This window comes from Phodopus roborovskii, unplaced genomic scaffold (assembly GCF_943737965.1).
Source record: "Phodopus roborovskii unplaced genomic scaffold, PHOROB, whole genome shotgun sequence".
In the NCBI taxonomy this organism is placed as follows: domain Eukaryota; kingdom Metazoa; phylum Chordata; class Mammalia; order Rodentia; family Cricetidae; genus Phodopus; species Phodopus roborovskii.
The window spans coordinates 11,620,830-11,636,049 of record NW_026126447.1 but is presented as its reverse complement, the minus strand read 5'-3'; the positions used below and the strand labels follow the sequence as shown (position 1 = coordinate 11,636,049).

At 36.3% G+C, this 15,220-nt stretch overlaps 1 long non-coding RNA gene across 1 annotated transcript in view; it reads left to right on the top strand.

Moving 5' to 3' along the window:
• LOC127224838 (uncharacterized) overlaps window positions 1-15,220 on the top strand; it is a 427,306-nt gene that overhangs the window by 287,447 nt on the left and 124,639 nt on the right. The gene's annotated exons all lie outside the window — the stretch shown is intronic.

Here is a 15,220-nt window from a genome sequence, read left to right as displayed (position 1 = left end):
AGGTACCCTCCTTGTTTGTTCGGTCACTGTGAGTTGACTCTATGGGTTTTCTTGTGGCATCCTTGACAACACTGAATCCCTGCTCTTCTGCAGGGTTCCTCAAGCTCTGCCTAATATTTGGCTGAGGGTCTTCATCCATTTCCATCAGTTTCTGGATGAAGCCTCTCTAATGATATTATATAAGTATAGCAGAATATAATTAGGGCTTAATTTACATTTTTCCCTCCAGTCATGTTTAGTTCTATCCTAGGTCTTTGTGTCATCTAGCCTGTGGTTCTGGGTGCTCCAAGCAGCCACAGGGGTGAGCTTACTCTCCTAGCATGTATTATGGGCTACACTGTTCATTAGATGTCCACTCCCTCAATCTCTAGGACATCTTTACTCCAGCATACCCCATAGGCAGGACAGACTTTAGAATGAAGGTTATGTGGTCTGGTTGGTTTCCCATTCCCCATTCTTAAGTCTTGCATGGTCACAAGAGATGGCCAGTGAAGGCTATGCATCTGGTATTTCTGGAGTCTCAGCTGAGGTCATCCTGGTAAATGCCTGGGAGAGTCCCTTGTGTCAGGTTTTTACCTGACCCCAAAATTCCTCCCTTTCCAGTAGTCTCTTTCAGTATTCTCCCCTTTCACCCTCTACAACTGGTGTTCTCATCCTTATCCCTCACCAGTCCACTCAAGAAATCTCTTCTGTTTCCTCTTCCAAGAGAAATCTAGGTATCACCCCTTTAAACCTCCTTGTTACCTAGTATCACTGGGTCTGTAGTTAGTAGCATAGTTATCATTTACTTAACAACCAATATTCACTTATGAGTGAGCAAATACTATGTATGCCTTTCTGGGTCTGGGATCTCTCACTAAGGATGATTTTTTTTTTCTATCTCCATTGATTTGCCTTCAAATTTCACAATGCCATTATTTTTAACATCTGAGAAATACTCCACTATGTAAATATACCACATTTTCTTTATCTATTCATCAGTCACGGGACATCTAGAATATTTCCAGGTTCTAGCTTCTTCAGATAAAGCTGTTATGAACATATTTCAACAAGTATCACTGTGATAAATTTGAGCACCCTTTGGGTATATGCCTAAGAAGCGTATAGCCAGGTCTTGGGAAGATTGTATCCCAGTTTTCTGAAAAACTAGCACACTGATTTCCCAAGTGGATGTATGAGTTTTTACACCTACCCACAATGAAAATGTTTTTCCCTTTCTCCACATCACCTCCAGCATGGGGTTTTGATATCAGTCATCTGTCTTTTGATTTATATTTCCCTGATGGCCAAGGATGCTGAACATTTCTTTAACTGTTTCTTGGCCATTTGAATTCCTCTATTGAGAATTCTTGGATTAGCACTGTACACAATATTTAAATGGATTTTTTGGTTTATTGATGCCTAGTTTCTTGATATATATATATATGTATATATATTTATCTCTCTTTCAAATATGAGGTTTGTGAATATCCTATCTCATTCTTTAGTCTGTCTTTTTGTCCTACTGACAGTATCCTTTGCCTTATAGAAACATTTTATTTTCATGAAGTCCCCATTATTAAATGTTGATCTTAGTGTCTTTTCCATTGGTGTTCTTTTTTTGGAAGTTCTTTCCTGTGCCATGTATTCACTCCTATTTCCCACATTCTTTTCTATCAGATTTAGTTTATCTGGGTTTATGTTAAAGTCTTGGACTTGCGTTTTATTCAGGATGAAAGATATGGATCTATTTCCATTCTTCTACATGCTTATATCCAGTTATGCCACCACCATTTGTTGAAGATCTTTTTCTATTTGCCATTGTATAACTTTGGCTTCTTGGTCAAAAAGCAGATGTCCATAGGTGTGTGGATTTATGTCTACAACTTCAATTCTATTCTATTGATCCACCTGTCTGTTTTTATGTCAATACCATGTGGTTTTTATTACTAATGCTCTGTAGTAGACCTTGAAATCAGGGATGGGAATACCTCAGAAATTCCTTTTTATAAGGATTATTTTAGCTATATTGTGTATTTGTTTTTCCATATGCAGAGTAAAATTCTTTCAGTGTCTGTAGGAATTGTGTTATGTTTTTAATGGGGATTGCATTGAATCTGTAGATTGCTTTTGGTTGCATGGATGATGGCCATTTTTGTTATGTTAATTGTACTGATTCATGAATATGGGAGAGCTTTCCATCTTCTGATAGCTTTCCCAATTTCTTTCTTCAAAGACATGAAGTTCTTGTCATATAGGTCTTTCACTTACATTATTTGAGGATACTGTAAAGGATATGGATTCTCTGATTTCTTTATCATCCCATTTATCATATACATATAAAAATCAAGGCTACTGACTTCTTTAAAATTAATCTCATATGTAAGCACTTGACTGACAAAGGGTGTTTTTCAGTTATAAGAATTATCTGGTAGAATTTTTGGGATTACTTATGTATACTATTATATCAGATTTGAATAATGACTCTCTGACTTCTTTTCAGATTTATATCCCCTTGATTTCCTTCAGTTGTCATGTTGCTCTTACTAGAAATTCAAGTACTGTATCAAATAGGTATAGAGAGAGTGGGCAGACTTGTCTTATTCCTAGATATAGTAGAATTATTTGAATTTATTGTCTTTTAATTTGATGTTGGCTACCAGCTTGCTATATATTGTTTTTATTATGTTTAGGTACATCCCTTGTATCCCTGATCTCTCCAAGACTTCTATCATGAATGGATGTTGAAATTTTTCAAAGGTTTTCTTTTTTTTTTCAACATCTAATGAGATCATGTTTTTTTTTTTTCTTTCGGTTTGTTAATATGGTTAATTACATTGACAGATTTTTCATATGTTGAACTATCCCTGAATCACTGGGATAAAGCCTATTTGATCATGATGACTATGGCCTCATAGAACAAATTTGGCAATGTTCTTTCTGTTTCAATTTTGTAGAATACTTTCAAGAGTATTAGTATTAGATCTTCTTTAAAAGACTGATAGAATTCTTCATTAAAACTATCTGGCCCTGGTTTTTGGTTTGTTTCTTTGTTTGATGGTTGTGAGACTTTTAATAACTGTCTCTGTTTAATTAGGGTTTATATGTCTATTTACATTGTTTATCTGTTCTTGATTAATTTTGGAAAGTGGTATCAATCAAGAACTTTGTCTGTTTCTTTTACATTTTCCAATTTTATGGAGAACAGGTCCATAAAAATCAGTGGATTTTCTTGGAGTCTGTTCTTATGCCACCTTTTCATTTCTGATATTTAAATTTTGATTCTCTCTCTTTCTCTTTCTCTCTCTCCCTTTTAGTAAATTTGAATATGAGATTGTCTATCTTTCTGATTTCTTAAAGATCAATTTTTTTATTGATTCTTTGTATTGTTCTTGTTCTTTCTATTTTATTGATTTCAGTTCTCTGTTTATTTCTTGTCATCTGTTTCTCTTGGGTGTATTTGCTGCTGTTGCTTTCGGGTGTGCTGTTAAATCACTAGTATTAGATCTGTCTAAATTCTTCAGGAAGGTATTTTAGTACTGAACTTTCCTGTTGGCACAACTTTCATTGTGTCACATAAGTTTAGGCATATAGTACTTTCATTTTCATTGAATTCTAGGAAGTTGTTAATTTAATTCTTTATTTCTTCCTTAATCCATAGGTAACTTAATAGAGGAATTTTTTTGTTTCCCTGAGTTTTTGGACTTTCTGTTGTTTCTGAAATCTAGTTTTAATCCTGGTTTCTCTTACAAATGCGGGTGAGCTTACATTTTGGGCATACATGTTTATAACTGAGCTATCATCTTGGTAGACTTTTCCGTTGGTGTGTATGAAACATTATCCTCCATCTCTTTTAATTCATTTTGATTTCAAGTCTATTTTGTTAGATATTAGGAAATTTACACCACTTTGCTTCTTAGTCGACTTGATTGGAAAATCTTCCCATTCTTTACTCTGAAATAATGTCTATCTTTGATGTTGAAGTTTGTTTCTTGATGCATTCTGTTTTCAATCCATTTTGATGTCTGTGTCTGTGTATTGGCAAATTGAGTCCATTGATATTGATGGATATTAATGATCAATAATTGTTAATTCCTGTTATTTTGGCAATGGTGGTAGTGTGTGTTTGTTTGTGTGTATCCCTCCTTAGGCTTTTGCAGATGTGTGATTATCTATTGCCTGTATTTTAGTGGAGTTTTCCTTCTAGTAACTTCTTTAGAGCTATATTTTTGGATAGATTATGTTTAAATTTGATTTAATCATGAAATATGTTGTTTTCTCCATGTATGATGATTGATGGTTTTACTGGGTATAGTAGTCTTTACTGGATTTGAGTCTGAAAGATATGTGTCCAGGTCTTTCTAGATTTTAGGGTCTGTGTAAAAGTCTGGTGTGGTTCTAATAGGTGTGCCTTTTTAAGTTTTTTTGGCTTTTTTGCTTTGCTGCTTTTAGTATTCTTTCTTTGTTCTTTATGTTTAATGTTTTGATTCTTGTATTGAGGGGATTTTCTTTTCTGTTCCAATATATTTGGTGTTCTGTAATCTTTTTGTACCATTATAGGCATGCCCTTTCTTAGGTTGGGGAAATTTTCTCCTATGATTTTGTTAAATATATTCTCTGGGTTTTTGAGCAGGGATTCTTCTCCTTCCATTCCTACTATTCTTAGGTTTGGTCACTTCATTGTCCCATATTTTCTCTATGTAATATGTTAGGAATATTTTTAGATTTAACATTTTCTTTAACAAATTAATATGTTTCCTCTAGCATGTCTTCACTTGTATTTTCTTGGTTAAGCTTGTATAGTTTCTGTTCCAGATTTTCTATTTTCAGGATTCCCCAGTATGTGTTTTCTCTATTGTTTCTGTTTCCATTTTCATGTCTTTTACTGTTTCCTTCACCTGTTTTTCTTTATTTTGTTTTTTTTTTTTTTTTTTTTTTGTCATGGCTTTAGAGTCATTATTTTAGAGACTTATTGGATTCATTCAAATTTTTGTTTTTCTTTTCTTCAATTTCTTTAAGAGATTTTTTTTATTCCCTCTTTCCTCTATCATCTTCAAAAGACTATTGTTAAACTCATTTTCATATGCTTCAGCTGCACTGGAATGTTCAGGTCTTCCTGTCATAAAATAGCTGGGCTCTGGTGATTCCATATTGCCCTTTGTATTATTGATTGTGTTCTTACACTGGCATTTTGGCTGGATTTGGGTTGATTATAGGTGTAGGTGTTGATTTTTGCATTTGCCTTTCTTGGATAGATGTTTTGTTTCTTGGGTTCTCTTTCCTCTCTGGTCCTCTGGCCTAAGTGGTCAAGGGTTCTGGTGACTAGCAAGTCTCAGGTACAATATTGTATCTCCACTGGGGTTTTAGGCTTGGCCTCTGTTAAAGAAGAAGTCATTTTCTAAATTTTTAGGCCTGAATATAGAGCCCAGATGAAGGAGGTGCAATCTGGGTTTGTTGAGCAGACTTGAAGGAGTTTAATGGGCAGTGGGAAGTGTCTTGCATGGGATCTCTAGGACAAGTTTGGTCTCTGGAAAGGTTGCCAGAGTTGTGGACTCTGGTGTGGGGACTAGGGAAGAGGATCCAAAACTGTCCTTATAATTGAATTTTTGTTTAAAGCTTTACACAATATATTTTGATCATATTGTTTTACCTCCTCTCAAATCCTCCTTACCTTCTAAACTTAATGTTATCTCTCTTTCTCTCTGTCTCTCAAACAGAAAAAAAAGTTAAACAAGTTAAAATCCAAAAGCTAATCAGTTATAAAAAAAAAAAAAAGGGGTGGTTGATATACCTAGTAAAAATACTTGATTGGAAAAAACTTAGAGTGAGTTTATATTCATTTTAGCCTTAAAGTGTCTCAGTGACAATGTGTCTAGATGACCTTGGAGTCATTCAAGACTTATGCTTCATAGGCTTTCTGCTTCTTTGTCATAGATTTTGACCCTTGATAGAGCAGACTGATATATTTTATTAAAAATAAATTCCTGTTATCCACGTTAGCAAGTGAATTGACATTGTCATTGTTCAAATCCTATTTAGGCAGCCATATTGGTAGGATAGCATGATGGTTGCTCCCCTTTCTTCCAGGAGGCAAAATCTCATAACAGACTTGCTGTTCCTCTGGTTGTTACAGTATTTCTGCTCCCTCTTCCACATTATCTCCTGAGTGATAGGGGCAGGAGCTGTGTTGCTGGTGTATCTGTTGTGGCTAACCTCCCCCATAATTTTGGAAAATGGAAATTGCCCTAAGATATGATATATAAGGTAATAACATGCTGGTAGAAGAGGGAAAAACAAAGAAAAAGAAAAGAAAAGAAAAAAAATGTGACCAAATCTGATTGTGGTGCTCTTAGACTCCTAGGACTTAGTCTGTAGAGTGACAAGTGACTATCCCACCTCTTATTTCAGTAACTTCAGTCCTACCACCATGCAGAGCTTATTGAGAAAATTATTACCTTCAAGGGCTCTAGGAAAGCAGAGCTTAAGTTGGTTCTGTGTTTGTGAGCTGTATAGTAGTCAGCTATTCCCTAGTGACTTCAGGGCCAGTGCTCATGATGACCCTTCAGAGCCAGGGGATATACATTTTTATTTGTACAGACAGAAATATAAAAGTATGTTCAATAATGTATTGAATTAAAACTTCCTCCTTCCTAAAAAAAATTACTAGTTTTTCAAAGTACATTTAATCCCAACAACTAAAGAGACCATATACAAAACACATGAGCATGCTTTCAGGTTCTCTCTCTTAAACTCAAAAAGATCACACAAGATGAAAATAGAATAATGTGGCAAATAAACAGAGTAGGAGAGTAAGGAAATGAAATGGTGGCTCTCTCATCTACATCAACTTTTGCTCATGTGGAGCTTCTTGACTGTTTATCCTGATCATCTCCCTAAAGAGCAAGCTGCACTTTCCTCTAAGGTGGCCAGAATACCAGAGCTCATTATGCCTTTAAGTACAAGAAACCAGTAAGCACAAACAGTAACAAGATCTATCTTCAATTTGAGCTATCCCAGATGATGCTGGATTAAGATCCAGAAGATCTAGCAGTCCCCAAAACAGTGGGTTAGCATCCTATAGAGGTATCTGATAGAATATATGTGGAGTGAGGAAGTGAATACAGACTTTCAATTTCAAGAAAGCTTTCTGTTGCTCTCTGGTCAGGTGTTCAGGCTTGTGTCTGAGTTTCTGGGTGCTGGTGATCTTCTAGTCTCCCATGCTTTTCCCTCCTCACATACTCACTTTGCTGCACTAAATGCTAAATGTGAGTTTCTATCCACCCCTTGGAAAACTAAAAAAAAAATCTTATTTTACATATCAATCCCAGTTCCTCCCTCCAAACTTCTTATTCCCCCCCTTTACCCCTGTCCCATATCCCATTCCTCATCCACTCCCCAAGGGAGGGTGAGGCCTTCCAGGAGGGATCATTAAAATCTGTCAAGTCATTTGTGGTAGATCCTAGGCCCTCCCTCATGTTTCTAAGCTAAGAGAGTATCCCTCCACAAAGAATGTGCTCCACAGTCCTTTCCTGCACCAGGGGTACATCCTGATTCCACTATCAGAGGACCCCTAGACTTCCCAGGCCTTCTAACTGAGATCCACAATCTGGGGTTCTGGGTCAGTCCAATATGGTTTCCCAGCTATCAGTCTGGGGTCCATGAGCTCCCCTTGGTCAAGTCAGCTGTCTCTGTGGGTTTCTGCAGCTTGGACTTGACCCCTTTGCTCATCACTTCTTCCTCTCTGCAACTATATTGCGGAAGTTCAGCTCAGTGTTTAGCTGTGGGTGTTTGCTTCTGTTTTCGTTAGCTACTGAATGAAAGTTCTAGGATGGTATGGTATATAACGATGTTACCAATCTCATTATCCAGAAAGGGCATTGAAGGTAAATCTCCACTATTGCTATATTGTTAGTTGGGGTAATCCATGTAGGTCTCTGGACATTTCCCTAGTGCCAGATATCTCTTAAAACCTATAATGGCTCCTTCTATTATGGTATCACTTTTCTTGCTTTCCTCTATTCCTCCCTTGACTCAATCTTCCTACTCTCTCATGTTCTTATCTCCCATCCCCTTCTCCCCTTCTCTTCTCCTAATGCAAATCAAGGTAACTCTGACATACCATCTTACTTCTGTCATTGGAAACACCAATGACAATTAATGCTGGAGAATATGTGGAGAGAGCAGAACACTCCTCCACTGCTGGTGGGAGTGTAAATTTATACAACCACTTTGAAGATCAGTATGGCAGTTCCTCAGGAAAATGGGAATCGGTCTACCATAACATCTAGCAATTCCACTTTTAGGCATATGCTCAAAAGAGACACAATCATGCAACAAAGATATCTGTTTAACTATGTTCATAGCAGCATTATTTGTAATAGGAAGAACCTGGAAACAACCTAGATGCCCCTCAAATGAAGAATGGATAAAGAAAATGTGTTACATTTACACAATGCAGTACTATTCAATGGAGAAAAAAAAACACGAACACACACACACACTGGAATCATGAAATTCACAGGCAAATGGATAGAGCTAGTAGAAACCATCCTGTGTGAGGTAACATAATCCCAAAAAGACTAAAATAAAATGGTATGTACTCACTCATACACAGATTTTAGACATAGAACAAAGAGTCACCAGCCAATAATGCAAACCACCAGAGAGGCTAGGAAACAAGGAGGACCCTAAGAGAAACATACATCGTCCCCCATAGTAGGGGAAAGGGACAAGATCTCCTGAACATATTGGGAGCAGGAAGGATTGGCAGTAAATGCACAGTGAGTTTCAAACATACCAAGATTCTTTAGTGTCACAGTTCTCTGTCTAATGTCCCCATTGGGTTTGCATCTAAGTTAAAGGTTAATAAGGAACAAAAAGAGTGCAGGCAGGCAGTCAGAGTCCATTCTTCAGTATGGAATAAATGTGCTTTCACAGAAGGTATTTACTTACATTATGTCTCATCCATCCCTCCTGTTAGCCACCACAGTCTTGATGTAATTGTTTTTCTTATCATAGCAATTCTCCATTGTAGAACATAATGTTAATTGTGTTCTACTACTTTGTCAGACTGTGGACTCTGTGTAGGATGATGTCTTTGCTTTGGTGATTGATAATTTATTCCATGGGTTTAGGAAGGTGTCTGGAAGGTCCCTTGTTGAGTAAGTAATGATTGTGGTAATTTTCAAACATAGAGAAGAGCACTAGACTAAATAGTTGAAAGGAGTTGCCTCATTGAGACAGTTCAGTTATAGTTATAAAATTAAAAGAAATCACATATTTGCTATAAACTGTTTGGTACTATCTGTTCTTTGAACTATTTATAAGTATTCCTTATAGTGAAGTTAAACTAAATCATTAAATGAGAATAGAGACTAAGAGACTAAGTGTTGTATTTGCTTTATAACAGACAGGGAAAATGAAGTGGCTAAAGTTTATTTGTGTGCTTATTTATTCCGTGCAGCATTTTCACTCCTTATCTGATGCCAAGGAAGTAATGCCCATATCTTAAATCTCCCTGGGGGAATCCAGTGCTAAGGAGGCATGGATACTTGTTTTCAACTGTCCACTATTACGCTTTCAATAAAACCTCTGCCAATTCATCTGCTGACTGTTCCCATTTTTCTTTAATGTAATTTCAAATAATAAAGCCCTTCAAATCATTTGGGAAACTCCACATAATCACACCACAGCATGTTTTTTTCATTTTGCTAAACAACTCCTAACACAGGGAAAACTGTACTGGCCTACAGTAGAATTATAATCAATGTATAATTTTGTTTCAAGAATTATTGAAAAATTAAGAAAAATAAAATTCATTTGGGCATAGATATATGTGATATTTAATGATCAGAGTATTCTAAGCTACATTTGTATTTTCTGCTACGACTCTTTGATAATAATATTTAGTGTGTGTGTGTTTGTGTGTGTGTGTGTGTGTGTGTTAAGAGTAGTTTCCGCTTGCTGGTCTGCCTGGTCCCAAAGCCGCACCAGCCCCAAATAACACAGTGAGACTCCCTATTAGATATAAAGCTGTAGGCCAGTTACTTGTTTATTATTGACTAGCTCTTTCTTAATTATTAACCCATATCTATTCATCTAGGTACTTCCACATGGTCTTATCTTACCAGAGTGAGGGGCTGGCGTTCTCTCCGTCCTCCATCTTGGAACTCCTTCCAACTACTTCCTCCCTCCTCCTCCTAGTCCCACATTCTTGCTTTCCTATTGACCAACAAGGCTTTATTCATTAACCAATATGAGAAACATATTTACAAAATGACATCTCCCAGTGTGTGTGTGTGTGTGTGTATGTGTGTGTGTGTGTGTGTGTGTGTGTGTGTGTGTGCGCGCGCGCGCGCGCGAGTGCGCGCGCTCGCATCTGTGAGTGCAGGTATCTTTGGAGTCCAGAACAAGGTTTCGGATGTCTTGGAATTGATTATAGGTGATTGTAATCTGCTTGCTGGGAGCTTAGTTCAGGTTATTTTCAGTTCTTAACTACTGATCCCTCCAGCCTACTGACCCATATTACTCTTGATATTGTATATCTTATGTGAAATTAATCACACTTTATGGAGGGTCTAAGAATGGCAATCTGAAGTGATGAGGATGTTGGTAATATACAGTAGTCTATGAAAATAGACAAACAAGGCTTTAGACTAACCCTCAGGAGAGTCTCTTTTTATGAGAATCAGCTACGAATTTCTTCTTTTTAAGATTACTTACAGATTATTTCCATCATTGCTAAAGAGTAAACTTTTATGCTAATGCCTTTACAAACTAGTTTTTTTAATAAAAATTAAAGAGTCTGCTCTTATCAAGCCAATTAAAATATATTTTCATGCAGTATAATAGGACATATCCTTACTAGGATATCTTCTAATATGAAGAATGGATGTATAAATAACTCCATAGCATGTAGAGTTCAGCTAAAGTATATGCTGTGGTCCTGGAGCTGAGGCTGTGGATTACCTCAAATGTCTATGGGTAATTCTGGTGGGTTTCAAAACAAATAAATAGTGACAAAACTATGCCAGCAAGGGTGCTTAGCTATTTACCAATTTAGCAAAAACAATGACAATGAAAATCAGTGGAAAATGGTCTAGACAAAAGAAGGAAAACAACAGATAATAAACTATGAGGTAATCAATATCAATGGACGTAAAACAGAATCCGGTGTGCTAGCAAAAGTAACATTTAGTAAAGCTAATTTCTCATGGATATAGCAAGGTAATAAAAGTTCACATTTCAAACAATCAGTTACATATTTAGAGAATACAACTCAAAGCTGAATATGTGAATTATTTTAATATAGTGATGTCAAATACTTAGGATCCAAACTGCTGTTTTGCTTGTTTGGCACAGGAACCTCATAGACCACCATTAGCAAAAGGAATATTTGAGGTCCCTGTGAGAAGATTGCTCATCTTTGAAACGGATAAATCCTCACTGTTTGTATTTGTGAATGGTATCTGATTGGATAATATTTGATCTTGTCATTAAGAATCAGTTCATTCTCAATAATCTTACCTTACAAATCTAAAATAAAATATTTTAAGAATGTCAGTCCCTCCAAATACAACAAAACAAAAATAAAAATTATCTTATACAAAAATAACAAAGAGAAAGTTGTTGTATTAGCTAACACATTACAAAATGCATCATAACCAAAGCAGTCATTTAAGGGCTGTCTCAGTCAGGCAGTTTCTCAGTAACCTTGAGAAACAATATTTAGATCTGCAGCATCTATATGAACAACGGGCATGGTGGTAAATACTTGTGTCACTATTGTTGGAGAGATGTGAACAGAAGCATCCCTGCAGCAAGCTAATCAGAAATTCCAGGCAAAGCAAATTCAGTAAGATTCTTCCTCACAAATAAATAAGGTGGAATGCAGGAGAGGCAGGCCTGAGAGTTCCATATAAATAAACACACCCACACATGTATGTACGCCTAACCTACAGTGCATGCGAATAGACAGAAACACATAACCAGTGGACCAGAATAGAGTCTAAAGTGAAGGCAATGTGTATATAACCTAAATTTTTTTAAGGAAAAGGTGATAAGAAACCATCTTAGGAAAAAGTATACTCTTTTAAATAAATGATGCTGATAAAATTGGGTATCAAGGTACAGGTGAATGAATCCAAAACTTTCAGTAACTCTAAAACCTAATTCTAAATGAAATCAATATATGAAAACACTAGGAAAAAATACTTGGGAAATGTGTCAGGGCATTGGGATAGCCAAAGACTCCGATAAAGGCCCCAAAGACATAAGCTAGACGTGCAAAAATATTCAATGTTGTTGTATAAATTTAACATCTGAATGGGAAACAAAACAGTGGAAATGAAGAGACAACTTAAAATGTTTCAAGCTATGCATCTGAAAAAAAGGATAATGTTCATAATGCATAAGGAACTCAAAACCTCAATAACTAAAAGACAATTGAATTTGAAATGCTAATAGAACAAAACAGACTTTTCTCAGAAGAAGTTATAAATATGACCAGTAGGTAAGGAAATGCAATCCTGGATCATCAGAGAAGCACAAGCACAAACCATAATTAAATACCATTTTACTCTAGTAAGAATATATGGAGAAAATACTCTGCATAATCCTTGAGAATTCACAGTAACAGAGCCTATGGGGAAACATTATGAAGGTCACTCACTGTGGTGGTCTGAATAAGAAATAACTCGCACCTGCCTCTCTTCAACTAAGCTCCAGGAGCTCAGCCCAGTGCTTGGCTGTGGATCACTGCATTTGCTTCCATCAGTTACTAAATGTAGGTTATAGGATGACAATTAAGGTAGTCACTAATCTGATTATAGGGGAAGGCCAGTTCAGACAACCTCTCCATATTGTTAGGAGTCTTAGCTGGGGTCATTCTTGAGCAAGGGGAGAATTAAGATCATGTTTGGCAAAACCACAAAAAGCTAACCTGAGCTAGTGGGAGCTCATGGATTTTGGAGTAACATGGAGGATCATGGGACTAAACTAAGTCCTCTTAATATGGGTGACAGTTATATGTCTTGATCTGTTGGGGAGCACCTGGAAGTAGGACCTAAACTTATCCTGGATTCTTGGAGCCTATTCCCTATGGTTGGATACGCTGCCTTGATACATGGAAAAGTGGCTTGATCCTGACTCAACTTTGTATACCAGACTTTGTTGACTCCCCAAGGGAGGCCTTATCCACTTGGAGGAGCTGGTGAGGTGTGGTCTGCCAAAAAAGAAAAAAGAAAAAAAGAAAAAAAAATCTCCCAGAGGCTCATATATAGGGACAGTTAGTTCCCAGTTGCTGGCACTGTTTGGCAAGGTTAGGGAACCTTTAGAATTTGGGGTTTTGAAGAGCAATTATATCCCTGGGATGGATCTTGGGATGTTTACAGCCCCTCCTCCACTTGGTATTTTCTCTCTCTCTAGCTCCATGATGGGCACACAATCTTCTGGAAAGTATATTATTCATTTCCAAATGGACTGGCAATGTCTTTATTATCATAGATATGAATGACAAATTGCATAACAATATTAATACAAACACTCTGTGTGACTTGAGACAGCTTTCTGTCCCTGAGAAAAAATACCTGAGCTACTTACCCAACTTAGAATGAAAATCATTAGGCCTCATATTTCTGAGGTTCCAGTTTATGGTCATTTGGTTCTGTTTCCATGGACTTGTGTTAGGGTAGAGCATAATGAAAATGGAGCATTACATTGCCATTCTAATCATTAAGTCAGTGCTATTGTAGAAGATGGGTTTACAATATCCAAGCAAGGATGATGGAGAAGATGAAGAGTCTCCAGTGCCCTTCCTACAGTGATAGTAGATACTGATTCATTATGGGAATTGGGGAGTCATTAGCATTAGTTGTGTAACTACTGGTGAACCCACTAGGGTTTAATGGAAAAATCAAAGCCCACAATCACATGGGTGGCCTTGGCTAAACTAACTGCAGTTTCAAAATAATACAGAAACACAAAGACATAGAACATGGGTTTGTATAGGGGAGAAGAGGCACATAAGAGTGAGAAGAGAAGAGGGGGAAAGTAATAAAAAAAATATATACATGAATGAAAACATCAAAGATTAAATGTTAAAAAATGAAAATTACAATGACATTAAGAAAAAATACTTAAGAACTGCATGATGCTAGAAGTCAGTTTTTCTACTTCAGACTAACATTTCAGACTGGAAAGTTGTGCTTTACAAAGGCAAAACATGTATTTTAGAATATTTAGCACTATGTATTGGTGTTACCATACTATGAGCTACATTCCTGATCTAAACAAAAGGTGAAATGGAGGAAGCCAGCTGAGATGCTGCATTAGTGACTGCTGAGACCTGACTGTGGACCAAATGGGACTGCGGAACCAAAGAGCTACTTCATTAGCTTTTCATCTTCACTCCTCAGAAATAAAACAATACCCTCAGATTGGAAGCCAAAACCAACCCTCTCTTCCATCCTTAAGATGGTTTGGCAGCTGTGATGTCACAGCAAGGAGGAAAGTTGGTGTTAAAGTCATTAAAATTAACACACTATATAACCAATCAGTTTGCTATTTGACTGGATTTGCTGAACACCTCTGTATATTTGCTAGAGACAAAATTAGTTTTTCTAACCATCCATAATCTTCATCTGCCAATAGTCATGATCTACATTATAATTAGAGTCGAACCTGAAGTGATTAGGGTAATAATGAAATTGACACAGGAACTGTGAAGCTTATTCAAAGTATATTAATTAGCAAATATATTTAAGTCTTTTATAATAAGAAAAATAGACTCCTCCTAATTCATATTCATTATAATTTAAACACTTTTAAGTAGGTATTGCTAGCAGGATTAATAACTGCCTTCTGGTGTAATCAATTTTATACATTTTCATTATATACAAATTTATAATGAACTTCTATTGATCACCTAATGGTTTGTCTTTAAATTATTCAATATGCAAATAATTCAAAACAATTTAGAAGGGGATTTAAATATAGAGAGCCTTCACTATATGTTATTCTCTTGAATGCTCTTGAGTTCTCTTCAGTAACATTTATCCTTCTCATACTTTAGCATCCTTCATGCTCTTCCACTGATTTGTTTATCATATTCTTTACAACAAAGGAAAATATTTGAAGTTCTTTCTGCAGCCTCCTGTAAAAGTCCATAAAAATAGCCAAGAGCATTTTTAATTAAATGATCATCTTATTTTTCTTTTCTATTTAACCCAGTACCTTACTCTAT